General features: G+C 53.6%; 1 pseudogene; it reads right to left on the bottom strand.

The window, feature by feature from the left end:
- Nucleotides 1-413: 413 nt before the first annotated feature.
- LOC101081297 lies at nucleotides 414-5,429 on the bottom strand (annotated as a pseudogene).
- Between the last annotated feature and the right edge of the window lie 202 nt (nucleotides 5,430-5,631).

Here is a 5,631-nt window from a genome sequence, read left to right as displayed (position 1 = left end):
CGCGGTTTGTGAGATGGAGACCCACACTGCACACAAAGCCTGCTTGGGATTCTTTCTCTCTCCCTCTCTTTCTGACCCTCCGCGGCTCTGTCTCTCTTTCTCTCTCTCAAAATAAACAAACTAAAAAACAAAACACAAAAACAAAAACAAAAAAAAGCTCCACCAATTCCTTCATGTCCTTCACATCTCCCAGAGCTCACCTTCTCACTGATCCCTTTAGTAAAGTAGCCACCTTCCCCGTCACAGCACAGGAGACTCTCTGGGTCGCCTTCCTCAAAGCACCTACCAACCTCCAATTTAAACACTTCTCTTATTTACTATGTTTATATAATATACAGCTAACCTCTGAATTACACTGGTTTGAACTATGCATATCCACCTATATGCAAAATTTTTTACCATAAGATTGTCAATGCGATTTCTCTTACATGATTTAATATTTTCTCCAGCTTTATTTATTGCAACAATACACTATATATGTAACATACAATATATGTGCTAAGCGACTGCTCAAGTTTTCAGCAAGGCTTCTATCCAACAGTAGGTTATTATTAGTAGTACTTAAGTTCTAGGGGAGTCAAAACTTATACTTGCATTTCTGACTGCACAATGGGGTCATTGCCCTCAATCCCCACATTGTTTCAGGGTCAAGTGCAATCTACCCCATCACTACTAGGACATATTCTCTACAACACCAGCATGTTTGCCTCTTCTTAGAGTCACTGAGGTGTCCTAGATAAAACAATAGGGGGTCCTGCACGTGGCACACGACACTATCAGTGGAACGATTGGTCAGCGGAGAGGACCTCTGTCTTCTGGATGAGCCTCAGGCACAGCCCGTCCGTGGCAGCTCCCGCACAAAATGCCCCCACCTCACCATCAGTGCCGCCTCTACTTTTCTCCAGGGCTGCTCCTCCCTCCCTCTTTCTGCTCAGCCCCCCCCCCCCCCCACCCCCACAGCATTTCCCCTGCACAGCACAGCACACAGTTACAGTCCTGTCTTCAGAATCAGGCTCCATGGGCCTTAGGCTCAATGGGGTCCTTTCTCCAACCACACAGAAATCTACATTAGACCCTGCTTTATAAATCCATGAATGTGGATGGGAACCAGCACCAACATCACTATAACTAAGGGCAGGAAGAGGGGGCAGAGAGGCAAAGAAGGTAGAAACTAACTGAAGTTGAAAAAGGATGAGAAACTCCCAGATTCCTCTCTGTCTACCTCAGGATGTAAAGAATAATCCAGAAGACATCTAAGAGGGAGGAGATGGATGAATCTGAAAATTCATGTCTCCAAACCACAGAGACTCCTGTGTGCAGGGCCCACCTAGGCCTGTGGAAACAACAGCCCAAAGGACTCCTGCTGCTGTAACTGCCAGTTCATCCAGGAAGAATGAGACAGGAACTCAGACACAGGAGCAAAAACAGGCCTGATGCTCCACAGAAAAAAATAAAAAACACCCAAAAGATGGGGCTGAGGGCTTAACCCAGGATGGAGCCTGGGATGACGCAGTCACAGGAAGCACTTGCTGCACAAGGTCCTTGTGACAGGTAATGTCTGAGTCCCTGTGATCACAGGTCCTAGTGACACAAGGTTCCACAGAAGGGACAAGGACAAGGAGCAGAGACATGACCCAGCTGAGGAGTGAGCACGTCACACCAATGGTGCACTGAGCACCGAGTGGACACAGGCCCCATCCACACTCGGCTCCTCCAGCCCTCTCCTGTCCCCACTTGCAACAGACACAGAACAGCAAACACACAGATTCTGGAGGGTTCTCTGTGCTTTCATTTCTTTTCTGCCTCAACTTTACAAATCTTTTCTTTATTACCTCATCATCCCCACATGCCAAGAATTACAAAACACAATTCATATCTGGATTCTCATTTTCAATAGGGAAGTAAGGCAACAATACTCTGACCAACATGAAATAAAGACAGGGATGGAAACAGTCCAGCCCTACCTCTGCTGGAACAAGAAAGCAGATCAGAAAGGAAACAGGAATCAGTATGGGGAGGGGTCATGGTGGGCAGGGTGGGCCAGTCTCCCAACATTTTCACAATATGCTAATGGGAACATTAGCATAATGGGAACATTCTGACACCACTTGCAGAAAGAGAAGTCAGGGGCTCTTGATGTTACCAAGTGGGAGCGTGGGCAAATCTTGCATTGGTCAGACCCCCACAAGGGAGCAGGTTTCACACTGCGAAAAAATTAATCATGAACACATTTAGATCAGTCACATAAGTGCCACATTCTCAACAGCCCCTCACATGTTCAAAGTGTCCCTAGTGCCCCCACTCCTCCCCTCTTCAGGCCCTCCAGAGTCTTACCTTTAGGAGCCATTAGAGACGAATCAGAGCCCTGGGTACTGCCATTGCCTGGGGATAGAACACACAGGACGTGATGAGAACCACAGGAGTTGATACTAAAGGAGCAGCTATAGGGGGTGGGGGCAGTGAGCTCCCCATGGGGTCCTGTCTACACTATCCCAGGGTGCCAGGGATCACCCCCTCCATACTTACATGCAGCAGGAGAGTAGCTTGGTCCTTTTCCTCCTGTGGGAAGAAAATATCATGTTACAAACCTGGGACAGATGGGCCATGAGATCCTAGGGCAACTTCCTAGTCCTGGTCCAAAATGAAGTTTCCAGAATTTTGACTGAAGACCCAGGACAGGATCGGGAAACATGAAGAAAGGCAGGATCTGACCCACCTGACTTTGTGGAGGTCTGTCCTTAGCAGGGACCTTCCTCTGTGTCCTGTCACTGCTGGGAATCAGGTCCCCATCACCAGAATTACCAAGTGAAAATCTGTCCTTGATTTTCACAAGTGCTTTGTTACAGAGTGAATGTTAGTAACAGCTCCAGAGTGGGCAGGTACATGTGTGTGGATGGAACTTCCCAGGAACCAGGCAGGACAATGTGCTACCTAGGAAACCCCCCAGCAGGACAAGTGAACTCAGATCCCCCCACTCTATTCCTACCTGAGAACTTCTTCCTCCAGATCACAGCTCCAACCACCACAGTGACCACAAGGATAGCCACACCAGCCATGATGCCCGGGATGGGGATGGAGGGCAGAGAGGATGGTTCTGGAAAGGGAAGGAAGGTGAGGGGCCCAAACCTCTGGCTTCAGTCTTGACTTTGTGAAATTCTCCAGAAGGGCCCTGCTTTCTCTGACATGGGGCTCTACCCGAAACCCTCCTTACCCCATCTCAGGGTGATGGGCTCGGGCAGCCCCTCGTGCTGCACATGGCACGTGTATCTCTGCTCCTCTCCAGAAGATACCACCACAGCTGCCCACTTCTGGAAGGTCCCATCTCCTGCAGGCCTGGTCTCCACAAGCTCTGTGTCCTGGGTGTGGTCCTCCCCATCACTCTGCCAGGTCAGGGTGATCTCTGCAAGGTAGAAGCCCAGGGCCCAGCACCTCAGGGTCACCTCACGGTCAGAGATGGGGTGGCGGGTCACGCGTGTGTTGGGAGACTCTGAGGAAGAAGAAACAGAGAATCCACACTGTGGTTTAGCTTTATGGGCCACTGAAACTGCATCCACGTGACCATCCTGAGGTGGACAGGACAACTGGTCTGGATGGAAGAAGCACAAAACCCAGACAGCAGTCTAGCCTTTGGGATCTCCTGATTCTTGTTAAGTTCTGGAATCAGGGAGAGAACCCAGGTAGGAAGCTGCTGGTCCAAAGGGGGAACACACTGTGGTCCTGACTGTGGTGGAGGGTGAGTGATTCAGAAAACCCAGACTCAGATCTCCAAACATGTTCTCAGATGGAGAACAAGGCCTTGAAAGGGAAGGTCAGGGTTCACAAGGTGGCTGCCAGGGCCACAGGGAACTGCTGATGGGTTATTTCAGGGATGATCTCAACAGCCATCCCAAGGAGAGACTGGATTCCTGTCTGTCCTTTATAGAGAAAAGCACTCTCAAGGTGAGTCTGTCTCTAGTAGGAATATGAACTTCGAGGCAGATGTCCCTCTTCCCACCGGGGGAGGGGCGCTGTTCTGACACTGAGTCCATTTTCCCTTTCTCGTGGGAAGCTATGCCCAGTGGAGGGGAGATCGAGGAGGCCCCGCCGCCCAAGTACCTGTGTGCTGCAGCGTCTCCTGCCCGTTTTCCAGGTGCCTGCGGAGCCACTCCAGGCACGTGACCTCCAGGTAGTTCCTGAAGTCCTTAGTCACACCAGCCGCCTCCCACTTGCGGCGTGTCATCTGCGCTGCGGTGTCCGCCGCGGTCCAGGAGCGCAGGTCCTCGTTCAGGGAGATGTAATCCGCGCCGTCGTAGGACTCCTGACTGTACCCGCGGAGGAGGCGGCCGTCTGGCCCCTGGTCCCACGTCACAGCCGTCACAGCCGTACATTCTCTGGATGTTGTGTGATCCTGGACCCACCCCCGCGGTCAGCACCGCCTCCGCGGTCAGCTTCGCCCCCAATGTCAGCCCCGCCCCCACTGCCAGCCCCGCCCCCGCGGTCAGCTGCGGAGACAGAGACCACGTGGATAGACACGCCATTAAGTACAAACTGTAACTGAAACTGCTCAAAAGTGCCCTCGGGTTTTTCCTGGGTCGGGAAACGCAGTGGAATGGCGGTGGGGGGAGGGAGCGGGGGAGGGGAAATTCTGCGGCCTCTAGGTTGCCCTCACACCCGGAGACTCGTGGCGACCCTGGCGCGTCCTTTCGGATGGGGATCATGACCTGGACTCGGGCCCGCGTCGCTCACCGGAATCGCTCTGGTTGTAGCAGCGGAGCATCATGTTCAGGTTCACTCGGGAAACTTGTGCGGTGTCCAAGTAAATCCGGGTGTTCCGGTCCCAATACTGCGGCCCCTCCTTCTCCACCCATGGCGCCCGCGGCTCAGCCCTTGGATTCGGGGTGTCGCTGTCTAACCGCTCGAACTGCGTGTCGTCCACGTAGCCCACGGCGATGAAGCGGGGTTCCCCGAGACCGGGCCGGGACACGATGGTATCGAAATACCTCAGGGAGAGGGAGCCTGTGGGCGCGGAGGGGCTGAGACCCCGCCCGACCCTCCTCCCCGCGCGGGGCTCGGGTCCAAGGGGGAGGCGGCCAGGAGGGCAGGGGGAGGGGGACCCGAGTTGGGGAGAGCAGGACGGAGTCTGGGAGGGACGGGAGAGGAAAGGCTGGGGCAGGGGGCGGGTGGGGGTCTGGGGCAGGGCAGTGGACAGGCAGTTTTCCCGAGGGTCCCGCGTCCCAGCCAGGCGGTCCCCTGGCTCCTACCCCGCAGAGTCCCTTTCCTCCCGACCCTGCACTGACCCGCCCAGGTCTCAGTCACGGCCAAGGCCCCCGACAGCAGCAGGAGGAGCGTTTGGGGTTCTATGAACCCCATCCTCAGCGACTGGGAAGAATGAGTCCCAGTTTGGTAGAGGAGCGGGTGAGGAGACTTTATAACTCAGAATCGCTTTGCGGCTGATTGGCTTATCTAGAAATGGCATCCAATGGGAGAACTGGATCTATGTCATGAGGATCCAGACTGGAGGACATGACACAGACTGTGACTGGGAGAAGTAAAACTGTGAAAGATGGGGACTCCCCGTACACACGACCTCTTTTCCCCAGCACTGCCTTAGTGTCTGGAAACCTGAGAAGCAGGCCCAGCGACGGGGGACTT

Source organism: Felis catus, chromosome B2, assembly GCF_018350175.1.
Source record: "Felis catus isolate Fca126 chromosome B2, F.catus_Fca126_mat1.0, whole genome shotgun sequence".
NCBI lineage: Eukaryota > Metazoa > Chordata > Mammalia > Carnivora > Felidae > Felis > Felis catus.
The sequence above is the reverse complement of the archived record's forward strand: the minus strand, read 5'-3'. Positions and strand labels throughout refer to the sequence as shown.